We start from the raw sequence: 18,716 nt of genomic DNA, 5'->3' as shown, positions 1-18,716 counted from the left end.
ACTCAGCCCTACGATGATCCATGTGCTGCTTGTGTAAAACGCCCTTTCAAAAGGCCACATCACTGGCCTGGCCACGCACCATTTAACACACATCGCTGATGTAATCCCAGAACTAACAGGTCGCAGTCTGAGCGGGCAGAGAGAGGAACCAGAGCAGACTATATGGGAAGTCTGGCCTGCTCCGAGAGAGAGAGACAGAGAGACAGAGAGAGAGAGACAGAGAGAGAGACAGAGAGAGAGAGACAGAGAGAGAGAGAGAGAGAGAGAGAGAGAGAGAGAGAGACAGAGAGAGAGAGAGAGAGAGAGAGAGAGAGACAGAGAGAGAGAGAGAGACAGAGAGAGAGACAGAGAGAGAGAGAGAGACAGAGAGAGAGAGAGAGACAGAGAGAGAGAGAGAGAGAGAGAGAGAGAGACAGAGAGAGAGAGAGAGACAGAGAGAGAGAGAGACAGAGAGAGAGACAGAGAGACAGAGCGAGAGACAGAGAGAAAGACAGACCGACAGACAGACAGAACGACCGACAGACAGACAGACAGAGAGACAGAGAGACAGACAGACAGACAGACAGACAGACAAAGAAAGAGAAACAGTCAAAGGTCACAGTTGGGGTGACTCAATCAGAAGATGATCAGCAAGCTGTCTTTTACAAATACTTCCCAGAACTCACCACAGTGTGTGTGTGTTTGTCGGGGGGTGGGGTGGGGGGGGGGGGTGGTGTACGTGCATGCATGAGCGGCTGCGTATCTGTGGGTGTGGAGGAGTGTACGAGTCTGTGTTATGTAATAAGGGGCCCAACTTGACATAAATCATGTTTTGGGAGTATTCGTGTTGTATCATTGTAATGGTATAATTTGTGCTTCCGAAGTAATTATACATGCTTCTGACATGTATAATTACATGTCAGAAGCATGTGGCGGGATTGACGAGAAGAAAGTGTCTAATTTAGTGTCTTAACAGTTTGTCTCAGAGGAGGGGCAGAATCTCTTTACCTGACTTGTTCTGAGGTTCTAAGCTGCAATTATTAATTTTTCTTCATAAATCCCGGATTGCCTCATCCCTCTCTCCTTCCATGGTAACGATCTCACCGCCTCCTCTTTCTTTGTGGCGCAAGAAAGTGCGGTTTCAAGCCTGACAACAAAACACTCATGACAGCTGTCCCACACACCCACACACGCTTGACACGCGTGTTTGGGTGCACATGCTGTGTGTTCTGGCTGTCTGGGCTGCACTGGGGTCTGGACAGAGGCCAGAGTTGTCAGGTATGTTGGCTTTGTTCGGTCAGGCCGGCCCCTCATAAAATACCCCCCTAATAAAGTGACCCCAGCCTGCCTTCCTGACCACACGCCCGCTGTCACTAGTAAAACGTACCCTCTCTGGCCCCCTCTAACTATCCCCCCAGTCTCTCGCTCTCTCTGTCTTCTTCTCTCTGTCCATCCTTCCCTCTCTCTCTCTCTCTCTCTCTCTCTCTCTCTCTCTCTCTCTCTCTCTCCCTCATGTATAGTAGGCATGCACTCTTACTTCAACTGTCTTCTCGCTCTTCCTCTCACTCTTCTCTCAGTTCCCCTCTCAGTTCCCCTCCTCTGCTTCTGGGGAGAAGAGGGACATGGACAGTCACCAGCAGACAGACTGAAACCGTAATCCTTAAATCCAGCCTTGCGACAGTGAGGAACCAGACTGATGCAAGGCGGGTTTTTCCGGCCTGTGTGGGACATCATGTAATCAGTGCCGATGCCCTAGGACACCATGTGACCAGGCTCTGTTATCAGAACCTCTGTCTGTGTGTCCTGCTGTCCAGCCATGGTGACACACAGAGCTGGACGACGCCCTTACAGAAACTCCTTCACCGACACACACACAGACACACCCATACTGTGCACACACTCTCACTGACACACACACATATACAGGACACACACTCTCACAGACACACACACGCACACACACGCCAGGCCTGTTTCTGTCCCGGGGCAGGGCCCCCCTGTCCGTGGCCTCTCTTACCTGGGGAGGGTTTCTCAGAACGCCGCCTATTGACCAGAGAAAAGGACCAAAATAAACAATGTACCGTGAGGGTATTACAGGCTGCTAGGGTTACAGGTCTAGTGTGGAGGGGTTGCTAGGGTTACAGTTCTAGAACATATCCAGATGTTGCCTGCCTGGATCACCAGGTAGCACACGTGAAACCTCCACAGGTAAGACACGTGACCCAGCTGCTGTGTGGAGAGAGGAGCCACCCCCCCCCCCCTCTCTCTCTCTCTCTCTCTCTCTCTCTGTCTCTCTCTCCCCTCTCTCTCTCTCTCTTTCTCTTGCTCTCTTTCGCTCTCTCTCTCGTTTTGTTTTAGTTTGCTAGGAAAGTAAAATTGTGAAATGTGTTTGTTTTGAATAAGTAATGGCTGGTGTGGTAAAACTGCTTGGTTAGCTGGCAGCTCCAACTGCCTAATAAAGGTATCTTTAAAAGTCAAAAGTCTCTCTCTCCCTCTGTCTGTCTTTCTCTCTGTCTCCTCCCCCCTCTCTCCAGGTCTACAATGCAGGACATATTGTACTGTTCACACTGCTCAACCAGTTAGGACTTCCTGCCTGGGAGGCAGCAGCAGAGCGGAGCAGAGAAGAGTAAAGCAGAGTACCTACTGTCTCTGTCTCTCTCTCTCTGTCTCTTTCTGTCTCTCTCTGTCTCTCTCCCTCTCTGTCCCTCTCTCCCTCTCTGTCTGTCTCTCTCCCTCCATTCCTCTCCCCCCCTCCAAACTCTCTCTCTGGTCTGTGCCGTGGAGGTCTCGACGGTCGGTAACACGAGTGTGTTCCCAGGATCTCCTCAGCTTAGCGAGCCCATGGCCCGTCAGCCTGTTCCTGCTGGGCCAGCGGGCAAGGAGCTCTGCTCCAGATGCTCATCCCTGTGTGGAGTCCTCCTCGGCCGCCCGCTCCGGCCCAGCTCTCTTCCTTCTCTCCTCTCTTGTCGTTTTTTTGGGGGTGGATTTTTTCCTCTGTCGTCTCTGGTTGATCACAGGTGCTTCTGTGAGGCGCCCTTGGACTGTACAAAGAATCCTACCAATATAATTTAGTTTGATTAGGTTTTATTCTCTGGACTTACAGCTAGCAAGCCCCTCCCCCCCCCCCCCCCCCACACATACACACACAAAGAACAGCAGTAAACCCAACGTGGTGGTGTGGATTCGACAGCCAGCCGTCTGACCGCAGCAGCAGTGGCCCGGAGGTCTCTCTCACCATCACAGCTCTGCAGACGAGCGAATGAACCTTGTCCTGAGGCCCCTGCTGTCATGAAAAGCTAAAAATACGCTCTTTCCAGGCCGTGCTCTATTAAAGAAGCCTGTTTATCGGCATGTATTATTAGACGAGCAGACAGGAGAGTGTCTTCACTGTGTCTTGTCTAAAATAGAGCTTCTTGACCTACTTAGTGCATCTGCCTGTGTCTGCGCTGGTACTGGTGGACTTTCTCCTGGATCTCCCAGTCCCTGTAGCTCCTCCACTGGGCATGATGGGTCCCAGGACGCTGAGCTGTCACTCAGGGCTGCGGGGGTCTTGGGTGTGTGTGTGTGTATGTTGCTTCCTGACACTAACCCTGCGACCTCTTAGTCTGCAGTCAAATGCTCCACCACTGAGCTACTCCCGCCCCCGATATACATAGACATAGACTGGGATGGACGGAGCAGACTAGCCCCTGCAAACTAGCCCCTGCACACTGGGTTCTGCAGACTGGGTTCTGTGACTGGCCCCTGCAGACTAGATTCTGCTCTCGCTCTTAGTTTCTTTTCATCTTCCCTCAGCCCCTTAGGATGGCTGCACTCATTCACCCTCTCCCCCTCCCTCTCTGTTTTCCTCTCTCTCTATCTCTCTCTCTGTCTCTCTCTCTGTCTCTCAATGTCTTGTTCTCTGTCTCTTACCCTCACCTCTCTCTCTTTCTCTCTCTCACCAGCATACACCAGCTAAAAAAGATACCGCAGGCGCAAATGGAATGAGTAAAAGTGCAGAAGACCTTCTGTAGGAGACAGAGAGAGAGACAGGACGAGAGACAGAGAGAGAGACAGGACGAGAGAGAGGGAGAGACAGGACGAGAGGGAGAGAGAGAGAGAGAGAGAGAGAGAGGACAAGAGAGAGGGAGAGAGACAGGACGAGAGAGAGGGAGAGGGACAGGACGAGAGGGAGAGAGAGAGAGAGAAAGAGAGAGAGAGAGAGAGAGAGAGAGAGAGAGAGAAACCCATTAATCTTTCCAGATTGGTTGTCATTCTGGCCTGTCCCCTGACAAGTCATTATGTCAGCCCATGGTTTTCTGGTTTCCTAACCCCAGCCCTAGTCCTAATCCTAGTCCTAGTCCCTGTTCCTAGCCAGACTCCTAGTCCTAACTGTTAGAGACCCTTTGTCACTCAATCAGTTCCTGGGATGCAGTTATATTTCAGTTCTAAACGTAGAAAGAAACGGAAAGCCTGTTCAGCAGTGTGTCTGTTTCCGTTCCCAGCAAACAGCGAGTCAGTGCAGGAGCTGTCCTGAGCTACAGCCTCCAGCACTGTGTGTGAGTGTGTGTGTGTGTGTGTGTGAAGACTTTGCTGTTATTAATGAGTGTACTCATGACACTCACAGCGAGAGCGAGGTTCCCTAGCTACAGGTGTTGGCGTGGAGGGGTCTAGTGGGGGGGGAGGTTGTGTTGGGGGGTATCTGTGAAATCTTTACAGGGCGGGTGAGAGTTGGCCAGTGTCTCTCTTTCTCTCTCTCTGTGTTACTCTCTTTGTCTCTCTCTCTCTTGGTCTTCTGACCTCCTTTGTGTGTTTATCACTCGTCCAGTCAGGCACGGCAGGATGACATGTTCGCAGTCTTTCACACATGCTTGAGGACGGTACATACTGTACCATTGTTGAATGGATGCAGGTCAAAGGTAAAGCGTGGAAACATCTCAGATGTCTTCTACAGTTTCACTCGGCGTCACACGCTTGAACACCAGGACAACAGACATGATGCACGCCTTTGTGTGTGTGTGTGTGCTCGCACACTGTGTGAGTGTGTGTGTGGGGGGTTGAAGTTTTAGGCACAGATATTATGGTGTCAGTATCAAGTTTTAGTGAGAAATGTTGGGTTAGTTTCATCTTTTCATCAGTCCACAGGATTGGAGCCTCTGCTGGGTCCATACTGTGCCTGAGGGCTTTAGTGTCTCAGCATATCTGTTGCATTGTTGAGCACTCCCTAGGCTTGGACATACATGCGTACACACACACACACAAACACACACCCATGTACAGTACACACACACCCACACACGGGTCACACGGTCCGTGACCAGTATGAAATGGACCAGAGAAGTGGCACCTGGGTCCTGTGTTCCCCGGGCTTTGCTTTCAGGGCGAGCCTCTCCACTTAGTTAAACAGAAGGGCCTCCGTGTTGGTCCTTTAGATAAACACACTTCCCTGAGACAACACGGACACGGTTACTCTTTAACCTGCCGGGGGGGCGGGGGGGGGGGCGTGGGGTGGGGCGGGCGGGGTGGGGGGGGTTCATCCTCCCTGACAAGCCAGGTCAGTCTAGGATGGGGCTCAGTCATGTGGTGGGCGTGAAGCCACGCTGCCTTGACTTACAATGGATCCTTTGAGATCTCTGGCCTCTTTCCCTGACCTCCCTCCCCCTGACTTCCCTCCCTGCCTGCTGCCCCCCTCCCTGACCTCTCCCTCCCTGCTCCTCCTCCACCCTCCCCACCCCCCCCCCCCCCCGGCTACAGTCAGTCCACTGTCTCTCCGGGGGTCGGGGGGGGTCTGTCCTCGTCCCTGCAGCTGTCCAGCTGGCTGCCAGGCCCAGCCACGTGGGAATAGCAGCGGAGGGCCGTGTAGAGCGGCACAGAGTAGAACAGAGCAACATAGAGTATAGAGCAGGATAGAGGAGTATAGAGCAGGATAGAGGAGTATAGAGCAGGATATAGGAGTATAGAACAGGATAGAGGAGTATAGAGCAGGATACAGGACTATAGAGAAGTATAGAGTAGTATAGAGAAGTATAGAGCAGGATAGAGGAGTATAGAGGAGTATAGAGGAGTATAGAGCAGGATAGAGGAGTATAGAGGAGTATAGAGCAGGATAGAGGAGTATAGAGCAGGATAGAGGAGTATATAGGAGTATAGAGCAGGATAGAGCAGGATAAAACAGGATAGAGCAGGACAGAGGAGTAAAGAGGAGTATAGAGCAGGATAGAGGAGTATAGAGCAGGATAGAGGAGTATAGAGGAGTATAGAGGAGTATAGAGCAGGATAGAGCAGGATAGAGCAGGATAGAGCAGGATAGAGGAGTATAGAGCAGGATAGAGGAGCATAGAGGAGCATAGAGCAGGTTAGAGGAGCATAGAGGAGTATAGAGCAGGATAGAGGAGTATAGAGGAGGATAAAGGAGGATAGAGGAGTATAGAGGTCCTTCAGTCCAGAGAGCTAACCCGCCTGCCTGGCCCCAGTCTCCCCTTCCCTCAGTCATATCACAGCCCAGAGCAGAACCATCTCTCACTATCTCTCTGTGTGTGATTTACACTACGGTGATAAGAGAGTGTGGGCCGCTGCAGCATGCAGACCTAGACGTGAGGAGCAGTGCCAGGCCTCTTCGCGGCCCCACGACAAGAGCTGTCACATTCTCCAGCCCGGGTTAGCTTCAAGGGACCGGCCATGTTAATACATTACCGTTAAGACAAGAAGTTCAACAGAAGTCAGTGTTGGGGGGGAGATCGTCCAACGATTAACTTCTAGGTTTCAGAAACAATGAATCGTTTCTTGTCCCGCCCCCCCCCCCATGATAATGTACATAAACACACAGACAGGCTCTCTAAGTCACACACACACACACACACACACACAGGCAGGCAGGCTGGCTCTCAGTGTTATCGGGTGCTGTGTGGTATGTGGCCCCGCCCTCCCTCGCTGCAGTGTAAACAGACCGCGCTCCAGAGGAATGCTGGACTCTGTGACCTCACGCCCCGTGTTGCCTCGGTGCATTGGGTTCATCTGGAACGCCCCCTCCTCCTCACTCCCTCCCCCCTCCTCCTCACTCCCTCCCCCCTCCTCCTCACTCCCTCCCCCCCCCTCCCCCTGCTGTCCATGGGGCCCTCGCAGCGCGGAAAATAACACACCTCCTCCACCCGACACCACCGACACACACACAAACACGCATGCGTGCACACACACACACACACACACGTGTTCAAACCGACAGACATGGGTTCACACACACACACACACACACACTCAAACACACACACTCACATACTGTCCTCTCTCTCCTCTGCTTTCCTAGCACAGCTGTCAGAACAGCTACAAGACCAGTCCCTGTAGCCTCCCCCTCCCTCCCTCCCTCCCTCCCTCCCTCCCTCCCTCCCTCCCTCCCTCCCTCCCTCCCTCCCTCCCTCCCTCCCTCCCTCCCTCCCTCCCTCCCTCCCTCCCTCCCTCCCTCCCTCCCTCCCTCCCTCCCTCCCTCCCTCCCTCCCTCCCTCCCTCCCTCCGCTAGATGTACATTGAGGCAGCCAGTGTACCAAGACCTGTCAACTCTGTTTTAAATCCTCCCCTGGCTGTAAGCAGAGGAAAATGGCAGGATTGTGTAACGTTGTCTAAACTGCAGCTCTCTGCCTGGCACTGTGCACCCCCTCTGACATCACACCCTCTGACATCATCCCCTCACCCCTCTGACATCACACCCTTCACCCTCTGACATCACCCCCTCACCCCTCTGACATCACACCCTCTGACATCACACCTTCAGATCGGATCCTTGTGGATTCTCAGAGTCTTCATCCTGGACATAACTTGCATAGAAATTACAGTATGTACCGTATTTCTTCGATTAAACACCGCCCTCAAATAAACAGCGCACCAAAAATGAACATTGTGTAATAAACGCCGCCCTCGATGAAACGCTGCACCAAAAAAATCTTCTTTAGCTTTCTGTTTGAAAGCTAGTGTAAGAACGTTTCGGCATGCTGCTTCAGATTTGTACGCAATTTAGACACACATGCTGCTTCAATTTTACACTAGGCTTTGTGTTTGACCTCCTTATATTCTGTGTTTGTCTGTGGCCGTACTGCAGCTACAATTCACTGAATCTCTCTTACTAATTAAACGCCGCCCTCGAATAAACGCTGCACCAAAAATTAATATTGTCTAATAAACGCCGCAGCGTTCAATCGAAGAAATATGGTACTCATTTATGTAAAAATTTCACTTTACACTGACTTAAAACTTATATAACTGACACTAACATATAGCTGATATACCAAAATTTTACTTTACTTTTATATTGGTTAATATTGATATTTTGAGTCTAGATGTAGAACAAAACTTTATAAATACAACATATTAACTAACTTGAATACTTATGTGATAACTTGTTTTTGAACTTTTGTAACCTGGCAGTTGAGGTGCAAACTGCATACCTTTCATGTGAAGATTCTGGTGGTAACGCAGGGAGATGTCCAGGCAGGAGAGAGAGGGTGTTTGCTTATTCATATGGATGTGTTATTAGACATTATGTATATGAATGGCTGTTTGTGGCGAGAGAGAGGTAACTATGGAAGGACACTGCCCTCTAATGGAGCTGGAGGGAGGTGAGGTGCAGAGACTACAGTCAGTTTCTCCTCTCATTCTCTTGTTCTCTCTCTCCTCTCTCTTTCTCTCTGTCTTTTTGCAGTAGGCTCATGTATTCACCAATAATGACTGATTTACAATGAGAGTGGATAATGACATATGTACATTTTTATAAACATGGATTATCAGTACAGTGATACACTTCATAGTAATGAGCACGTAGCAGGCACACACACACACACACACACACACACACTAACATGCAGGCACACACACACACACACACACATGCATACGGACACACACTCACACCCACACACTCACACACACACACACACAGATACACGCTCACATGCAAAGACCCACGCGGAGATCGCTCACTAGCACACCAAATCACTTTTACCCCCGAGTCTGAGGAAGTGGGATCTGTCTGGTGTCATAGCAACCACTGCGGCTCCCCCCCCCCCCCCGCCCCCCCCCCCTGTCAGAGCGGGGCGAGAAGAGGAGGCATGACAGGATGACAGCAAGCTAATGAGATGGAGGACTGAGAGAGCTGCAGAGGCAGACCCAGTCACTCTGTCTCTTTGTCTCTCCGACTCGTACACACACACACACTCACAAACACGAACACAGCCTGACACAAAGTCCCCCCCCCCACACACACACACATCGTTTTTTAAATGTTGCAATGGAGACGTCAGGCCATGTGAGGACACGGAGGGGAAGAGAGAGTGGGGGGTGGTGGGGGGGGCGAGGAGATGAAGGCACAGCGCAAAACAGGGGGAGCAAGCCGATAGGGAGGGAACGGGGGGAAGTAGGAAGGAAGGGAGGGAGAGATGGGGTAGAGAGAGAGATAAGAGAGAGAGAGGGTTGAGGAAGGGGGATAGTAGGGATGAAGAGAGCGCTGATGGAGCGAGTAGGAGGGAGCGTGTTTAGGAAAGGAGGAATGGAGGGAGGGAGTGTGAGTGAGGGAGGGAGGATGGGAGGAAAGGAAGGGGAGTATGGATGGTAGGCATGGAGGGGATTGGGGAGAAAGGGAGGCATGGACGGAGCGAGTATGGAGGGAGGGAGAGGGCAAGGGAAAAGGGAGGGATGGAGGGAAGGAGAGAGAGAGGTTGGAGGAAGAGAGGGAGGAAGGAGGGAGAGAGAGAGGTTGGAGGAAGAGAGGGAGGAAGGAGGGAGAGAGGGAGGAGGGAGGGAGCGAGGAGGAGGGAGAGAGGGAGGAAGGAGGGAGGGAGAGAGGGAGGAGGGAGAGAGGGAGGAAGGAGGGAGAGAGGAGGAGAGAGAGAGAGAGAGAGGAAGGAGGGAGGGAGAGAGGGAGGAGGGAGGAAGGCTGGCCTCACACAGACATCTTTTATGTCCTCATGACTGCAGAGAGCCGCAGGCTGTCAACTCAGACACTGCAGAACTCTCTCCCTCCCTCTCTCTCTCTCTCTCTCTCTCCCTCTCTCTCTCTCTCTCTCTCTCTCCCCCTCTCTCTCTCCCTGTCCCTCTCTCCCTCCCTCTCTCTCTCCCTCTCTGTCTCCCTGTCCCTCTCCCTCTCTCTTTCCTTTCTCTTATCTTTCATTTTCACTCTCCTCTCTCTCTCCTTTTTTTCTCCCTCTTCCTCTGCAGCCTGATGAACTTCCTTCATCATCCTCACAGCCTCTATCTCAAGCCTTTATCTCAGCCTCCATCTCAGCCTCACATCCGATTATGACTCAACATATAATAATAATCTACTAACATTAGCATTAGGGCACTTACATATTATGAATGTGAAAAGCTGTATGGAAGGATATGAACCGCTATGAAAAACAATATCCCTGTCTGAATGAGCTGTACATTAGGACTCCCTTAAAGGGTCATCTTTCAGCCTCTAACCCAGCCTTCCTCCCGTGATCCTCAGGAGGTGATGGAGGCTGGCGGAGCAGAGGCCGCCGGGGAGGTGAATTGAGGAGATTTTGAAACCAGCCGTTGTCATGGTGAGTGTCTGGGGTGAACTGGGATCAGTACCAGGCCTGGCCTGCAGGTGTCAGTCACACCCCCGCACCCCCTCCTCTCCTGCTCTGCCATCAGAGCACCATTATCAGATGTAGAAAAGGTCTGCTCTCTCTCCCTCCCATTGTACCTCCCCTTCTCCCAGTCCTGTCTACCGTACCCCTCCCTCCCTCCTTCTTCTCTCCCTACCACACCCTCCTCCCCTCCCCTCCCACTCCTTCTCCATGATGCAGCAGAACGTATGGACACCCAGTGTGATGAGTGAGAGAGGAAGTATTCAAAGTACATGACGATTTATGCCCTCCTCTATGAGATTCTGAGTCACCTCACCCCTGACCACACTGTTGCCACAGAGCTGTGTGTGTGTGTGTCTGTGTGTAGATGGTCTCTCTGTGATTGGATAGCCAGCCCTGGGTGCTCTGTGATTGGATAGCCAGACCTGGGTGCTCTGTGATTGGATAGCCAGACCTGGGTGCTCCGGGACTGGACAGCTGGATCTGGGTGTCTGTGTGAGTGTGGGAACGTCGGGCCTGTCCTGCCCTGCAGCCTGGAGCTCTGGTTGTGTGGACATCCCCACACAGCCTCCCCTGCCAGGGCACAGAGAGAGGAGCACAGCCCTTCCCACCAGCTTCCAGTCCTGGACAGGGGGCATCGCAACAGCCAATATTGGCGTTGTGGGGGTTTGAGACAGGCATCTGGCCAATCACAGGAGAGTGGTGCAGGCATTCATCCAATCACAGGGCAGTGGTGCAGGGACAGGCAGCGGCAGTATGAGACCGGAGAGAAATATGAGAGGAGGAGAGAGGGGGAGAGAGAGGAGGAGAGAGGAGAGGGAGGAGAGAGGGGGAGAGAGGAGGAGAGAGGGGGAGAGAGAAATGTAGTGGCAGATGGATAGATGAACATGTATTCATTCAGCAGATGCTTATCCAAGAGTGCTATAAGTGCAACAGATAATTAAAGAGTATAAATGCAACAGTTTCGACAGCGGTACAGTGTTTGATGTCATGGAACAGTAAAAGATATACTGTGTGTCATAAGACCCGGACAAAGGAATGAAGAGGGCAGGTAGGCAGAGAAAAACACTGCAGCCTGCACCATAGTTACATCATCTTCCCTCCACCACCGTGTCCATCCCCTCCACCCTCCACCCATCACCTCCACCCTCCACCCATCACCTCCACCCTCCACCCATCCCCTCCACCCATCCCCTCCACCCTCCACCCATCCCCTCCACCCATCCCCTCCACCCTCCACCCAACCCCTCCACCCATCCCCTCCACCCATCCCCTCCACCCATCCCCTCCACCCTCCACCCAGCCCCTCCACCCAACCCCTCCACCCATCCCCTCCACCCATCCCCTCCACCCTCCACCCAGCCCCTCCACCCATCCCCTCCACCCTCCACCCAGCCCCTCCACCCATCCCCTCAACCCATCACCTCCACCCTCCACCCATCCCCTCCACCCTCCACCCAGCCCCTCCACCCTCCACCCAGCCCTTCTACTCCGCCCTCCACCCAGCCCCTCTACTCCGCCCTCCACCCAGCCCCTCCACTCCGCCCCTCCACCCAGTCCCAGAGGGGAGCTGTCATCACCCAGCGTCTGAGCAGTCAGTCAGACCCTAAACAGGCTGTCATCCCTGTCTCACACCCTGCATCATCCGCTCCGCTCTGCCACCAGCTCCACCCCCCCCACACACTCTCCCCTGAAACGCAGCAGCGAAAATCCATGGCGCTGATCTTGAAGCACAATAAACCACTTCATCCTCCCTTTCTCTGCGAGGGCGCAGGGCGATCCCTACTCCCCGCCCGCGTCTCTCCTCAAGGTACCGTCGAGAGCGCGGCGCTTCTGTCTCAGGGAGACGCTTTCTCTCCGGCTCTTCAGCCCTATCGAGCGCTCCGGGCGCCACATCAGGCCTGACCTTGGTGTTCCTCTCAGGGCTGCGCGTCTCTCATCCTCCCCCGCCCTGACGGTGCCTTTGAAGGAGCAGGGCCATGTTTTGCTGAGGAGGTTGGGAGGGAGGGAGGGAGGGAGGGAGGGAGGGAGGGAGGGAGGGAGGGAGGGAGGGAGGGAGGGAGGGAGGGAGGGAGGGAGGGAGGGAGGGAGGGAGGGAGGGAGGGAGGGAGGGAGGGAGGGAGAAGGTAAAGGAGAGGGCGAGGGAGAGGGGAGGGAGGTATAAAGGGGAGGGGGGGGACAGGTGGAGAGGGGGAGTTCCTCCTAGTGCTGTGTGGCCTCGTCTCTCTAAACAGTCCCACCAATGCACATTTAACCATCTCACGTCAATTCTGACATACCTGTCAACCTGGCTTGCACTGAGCACATTTATTTGAATGTTAATCTACTTATGATGTGTCATTTTAGATATTTTACATTTTGATAACAATATGTCATAAAAATGATCAAGTTAATTCATTATGGGAAAAGTATTTTTCCATAATTAACTATGATTAGTCAGTGATCAAATATAATACTTATTCAGTTACATAAAGCACATTTCCCTAATACAGTCTAACATACTCACATTACCTACCTTACCTACCGTACCTACATTACAATTCTTTAATTAGAGTGTTTTGTAACATAATTAAATTAAGTGTAGCATTTGTAACGCACTTACAGCACTTAGTGGCAGAAGAGCATGAGAGCTCCTTGTTCTTAAATAGACCGCCCCGTTAACGGTCTTAAATAGACAGCCCCGTTAATGTTGGTGAGGCTGAAGGTTGCTGCCTTCTCTTTTCTTCCTCTCCCGGTTGGTAGTTTGATGTTATTTTATTCTTTGGGGGGTGAGAGAGGAAGGCCTGTGCTGGATTTGAACCCAGGCCCCTCTGCCTTTGTTTTAGTGGTATGTTCTCTTACCCAGTGAGCCACTAACAGCAGTTGGTAGTTTTCTGCGGATGATAATAACCACTGGGTTCCGAACAGTGAAGCATAACACTTTTGTTCCCATCTGGCTTGTATCTGCTAATATTTCTTTATTATTCTTTTAAGCGCTGTTCAAAGCCCTGCTGGGCTGGCGGCCACATAGTTGAGATTGTTCCTGATTATTGCTGAGCATGAACAGGAATGTGCTGCACCCTCCCCTGCCTTCCTTAACCCATGAAGAGCAGCGCCTCAGGGTGGACTGGTCTGGGCCTGGGTCTGGGTCTGGGCCTGGGCCTGGGCCTGGGCCTGGGCCTGGGCCTGGGCCTGGGCCTGGGCCTGGGCCTGGTCCTGGGCCTGGGTCTGGTCCTGGGTCTGGTCCTGGTCCTGGTCCTGGGTCTGGGCCTGGTCCTGGGTCTGGGTCTGGGTCTGGTCCTGGTCCTGGTCCTGGTCCTGGTCCTGGGTCTGGGTCTGGGTCTGGGTCTGGGTCTGGGTCTGGGTCTGGGTCTGGGACTGGGTGTGGTCCTGGGCCTGGGTGTGGTCCTGGTCTTGGGCCTGGGCCTGGGCCTGGGTCTGGGCCTGGGTGTGGAGGATGACCAGGAGGTCCAGAATAGACACTCTGCACACCAGCATGCTCAGAGTCCGGGGTCAGTGTGCAAGAGGGAGGATCGGGAGGTCTGGATATGAGTCACAGAGAGCTGTGACCGACTCCCATAAAGTACCACTGACCTGTGGAATCTCCCCCAAATACACACACACAGACACACACACACAGACACATCTGTCCTTCTCTAACTCATGGCTTCACAACATGACTCAGGGGATAGGATGGCGTGTGGGCGTGTCTGTGAGCTTCTGTAAATGCACTTGTGTGTGTGTGTGTGTGTGTACAGTAGGAACGTGTGTTTGTGTGTGTGTGTGTGTGTATCATACTCCACTGCCCTATATTATGAGTCGAGGTTAAGGGTGTGTGTGTGTGTGTGTGTGTGAGGGGGGGGGGGGGCTGGGTGTGTCTGTCTGTCAGGCTTCTAACAAAGAGAAAGAGGAGAGGAGCTCTTAATGTGTGTCCACCCTCGAGCATATGCTGTGTGTGTGTGTGTGTGTGTGTTTGGCCTCTAGGATATGACTAAGACACGGTGGTGAAAACTGATTGTAAAAGGATTCAAGAGGAGGAAGGACGGGGTTAATTTACTTCCTAGCCAGCAGTGAAAGTGTACTGAGTCACCAGACACTTAACATGCCCACAACACCCCCACTGGAGACACACAAACACACACACACACACACACAGTGCTCAGTCACAGAAAGTTAGCCATTCATAATTCCTCATATGGTAGTTTTCCAGTGGATTGAATCATGTGTTCAATCCAAGCCAGACCCACCCAAGTGGTGAGGCCTCTGGGACAGGAAGGGAGGGTGAGGCAGGGAGGGTGAGGCAGGTACAGAGGCAGAGGGACTAGAGGCAGCCATGTGGATCTCAGTCTGGTTTTCAATGCCCCGACAGGCGTTAGAGTGAGTCAGCATGCGGGTGGATCCTCCCTGTCTGACACGAAGGTGTGTAATGTCCTCTCATGTCTGCCTGTCTCTCTGCCTGCTTGTCTCTCTGCCTGACTGTCAGTCTGCCTGTCTCTCTGCCTGCTTGTCTGTCTGCCTGACTGTCAGTCTGTCTGTCTGTCTGTCTGTGTGTGTGTGTGAGGGGGTGGTAGTAATGTCCCCTGTTCTCCCTCTGGGTGAACATGTGTTGAGTTTGCTGTTCCCTGCTGAAAGGCTCTATTGATGCCATATCCTAGGAGTGATGTCTTTGAGACACTCTTTAGACCTCCCCCTGTCTCTCTGCCAGCCTGTCTCTCTGATGTATGCCTGTCTCTCTGACAACCCCGCTCTCTGACAGCTTGTTTTTCTGTCTGACTCTACCAGAGGTTGGGGCTTGGGTAGCCAGGCAGGGGTAGGGACCTAGGGGCTAGGCCTAGGTGCTGGGCCTGAGGGCTGGGCCTGGGTGCTAGGCCTGGGGGCTGGGCCTGGGTGTTGGAACTGGGGTAGGGGCTGGGATAGGGGTATAGTTAGGGGTGAGGGATGGGACAGAGGCTAGGGAAGGGGTAGGAGCTGGGCCTAGGGATACGGACTGGGGTAGGAGTAGGGATAAGGGCTGTGTCTGTGGGAAGGGGCCTGGGGGAAGGGGCTTGGGGTAGGGCCTGTGTCTGTGGTGGCTAGGGGTAGAGGGGCAGGGGTTTGGGGCGATAGGACCTGTGCTATTAGACCCAATGGTCTTTAATTAGAGGGTGAGCTACAGGGACCAGAGCAGGAGAAAGGCCCTCATGATGAGAGTCTGGGGTGAGAGGGTTCACACACAAAACACTGGCTTTTCATCACGGCATGACTCACTTCAGTTGTGTGTGTGTAGTGTTTGTGTGTCTGTGTGTGTGTGTTTGTGTGTGAGAAAGAGGGGGGGGGGAGTGTGTGAATGTAAATTGTGTGTGTGTGTAGGTGTGTGTGTGTGTCTCTGAATGGTATGTGTATAGGTGTGTGTGTGTCTGCCTGAATGGTGTGTGTAGGTGTGTGAATGTGTGTGTGTGTGTCTTACCTCACTGCTCAGGCATTCCTGGAGAGAAAGCGATGTGAAGTGAAAGGGTTGGTCTCACAGTGTGGGTATTCATGTCCCTGGCCCCTGCAGACTGGCCCCTGCAGACTGGCCTGGGCTGCAGTGTTCCCAGACAAAGACCCTCCAGCAGGGCCCAGACACACACACACAGACACACACACACACACAGACACAGCAGAACACACACACAGAGGAGAGAGAGAGATAAAGAAAGAGGGAGAGATAAAGAATGAAAGAGAGTGAAAGAGAAACGGAAAAAGAGAGAGGGAGAAGAGGAGTGCAGTGCGAGGTGCGAGGTGGCTTGTGTCTCTTCCCCAGGCAGGTGTGATGGGTGGAAAGTAGTCAGGTAGATCACACAGACAACCCTGTGAGCACGGGGGTGAGAGTAGAGACAGCCTTTAGATACAACTGTTGCATTGACTGGCTTGTTTTGTATTTTGTATACCTGTGTTTTCTGTCTCTGATCCCTCCCTCCTTCCCATCTTCCTCCCTCACGTGGTATATATGCACCTTGTTCCTGAGTAAACTCTTTGCCTACATATTCACTCAAACATCAACCTGGTAACAAATGGGCCACAAAATCCACCAATCTGAGAAATGCAGAAGGTCAATTCTGATTGTCTGTTTCGTCTCCAATTAGATCGCCAGCAGAACTATCTACAGCAGGGGTGTTCAATCCTGACCTAACAAGAACCCATCACAAAACTAGAAATGTAAGTTACCTGACCTTATAAAATATTTATTTTTTCTTCACCATTTGAACCTGAATGAATCTCAAATTCCTCTCGTCTACTAAGCATCGTGATTGGAAATAAAATCACGAACAAACTGAATTCACCTTTTCCAATCCTGTCATTGATTTCTTTTGGCACATTTGCAATGCTGTGCCAAGGTTAAGCCAGTGTGTGGGCAGTGTAGAGGACGCACAGAGTGAAGATTGAGGGAGAGAAAGACATCATGTGAGCTAGCGTGCAGCGGGCTCCATATGAGTCCATCTGACTGAGAGCTGTTATTATTGCACCTTAATGTGAATAAAAGCAAACATGCAAATATGTTTCTTGAGCACAGAATAAATGTTTGTTAGCTCAGTAAAAAAAAAACATTTTTTAGGCTTCTGCATCATTTCCCTTCAAAATATTATTTATATGCATGCAAAATACATTTGTCTGTTTTCCAAATCTTCCATTGCGCGCTCAGGAGTGAGGCACAAAATAAAACCGTCCTCCTCATAGCCCAACCTCATTTTTTCAGACTAACCAATCCCATGCTCTCTGACAGAGCCCCCCCCCCCCTCCCTCCAGCCAGACTAACCAATCCCGTCCTCTGACAGAGCCCCCCCCCCCCCTCCCTCCAGCCCTCTGCCTGTGGTTTAAGCTTTCATGGTTCCTGAGAGTTTCCTCCAGCCTCCGTCCCGTCGCTGCCCCCCCTGCTGGGCCCCCTCCCTGGTTCGGGTAGTCCGGTTCATCGTGTCCTCAGACAACCCATGTTCATGAACAGGAAAGGGGCCCCAATCTGGGGAGGCCCACCTCCCAGCCCGACCAGCCTCCCGCCCTCAAGGCTGCTCCACTTCTGCCTCTCATACTGCCTACAACCAGCCTCTAATACTACCCCAGCCTTTAATACTGGCTCTAATACGGCCTCAGCCGCTAATACTGTGTCTATCCAGCCTCTAATACTGCTTCAGACTCTAATACTGGCTCTAATCTTGCCTCTAATACTACTCAAAAGGTTGCCGGCATTGCAATGATGTTGTATCCTTGGGCGAGGGACTTCACCCTACTTGCCACGGGGGAATGTCCCTGGACTTACTGTAACTCGCTCTGGATAAGAGCGTCTGCTAAATGACTAAATGTTAATTAGCGCAATCAACCACATGCACACCTCCCAGTCCCAAACAACAATACCAACAGGAAGTCTCCTACAAACAGGAAGTAAGCCCCTGTCTGTGAGTGTGTTCCGGCAGAAGTGAATCCTGCTTGTAGGAGCTGTGTAGGATCACATCCAGTGTGGATGTGTAGTGATGTGTTCCAGACTCCATGCCCTTCTGTCTACGTTCAAGCATTTGGATCTAGCAGGATCAGTGCAGATGAATGGCCTGCATCTAGCGGGCCCAGTGAGGAGGCCTCTGCTGTGCAGCTGAGGAGGAACCTGATGCAGATGTTCACTACAGGGACCGCAAATTGCATTGGCTTCCTGCGCCGCTTGTAAATCACTGTCCCAGGCTCTTTAACAGCATGTGCTAGCCTACCTGTACTGTAGCTGTAGCTCAACTGGTTGTAAATCGCTGTGGCAGTCCTTGGATTATAGCATTGCGAGCAGACCTAGCTGTTTTTCTAATGTAGCCGCAATGTAGCTGTAGACGTGGCTTTGGCTGTAGCTGCTACAGTACTGTAGGAGACCTGTTGCTGTACTGTCGCTAGACTGCTGCTGTACTGTCGCTAGACTGCTGCTGTACTGTCGCTAGACTGCTGCTGTACTGTCGCTAGACTGCTGCTATACTGTCGCTAGACTGCTGCTATACTGTCGCTAGACTGCTGCTATACTGTCGCTAGACTGCTGCTATACTGTCGCTAGACTGCTGCTATACTGTCGCTAGACTGCTGCTGTACTGTCGCTAGACTGCTGTTGTACTGTCGCTAGACTGGAACTGTAGCTGTGCTGTAGCTGGTCTGTAGCTCTACTGAACATGTACTACTGTACGATAACAGAGGCAACACACACACTGACATGGAAAT

General features: G+C 52.2%; 1 long non-coding RNA gene across 2 annotated transcripts in view; it reads left to right on the top strand.

Moving 5' to 3' along the window:
- The window catches only part of LOC146287916 (uncharacterized), a 34,818-nt gene that overhangs the window by 6,527 nt on the left and 9,575 nt on the right, over positions 1-18,716 (top strand). For both annotated transcript variants that reach the window (XR_014755189.1, XR_014755188.1), the window contains exons 2-3: positions 10,433-10,508; positions 16,622-16,694. This is a non-coding gene — a long non-coding RNA (uncharacterized LOC146287916). The remainder of the gene's footprint in view (positions 1-10,432; positions 10,509-16,621; positions 16,695-18,716) is intronic.

This window comes from Hypomesus nipponensis, chromosome 5, assembly GCF_054491055.1.
Source record: "Hypomesus nipponensis isolate SF chromosome 5, ASM5449105v1, whole genome shotgun sequence".
NCBI lineage: Eukaryota > Metazoa > Chordata > Actinopteri > Osmeriformes > Osmeridae > Hypomesus > Hypomesus nipponensis.
The sequence above is the reverse complement of the archived record's forward strand: the minus strand, read 5'-3'. Positions and strand labels throughout refer to the sequence as shown.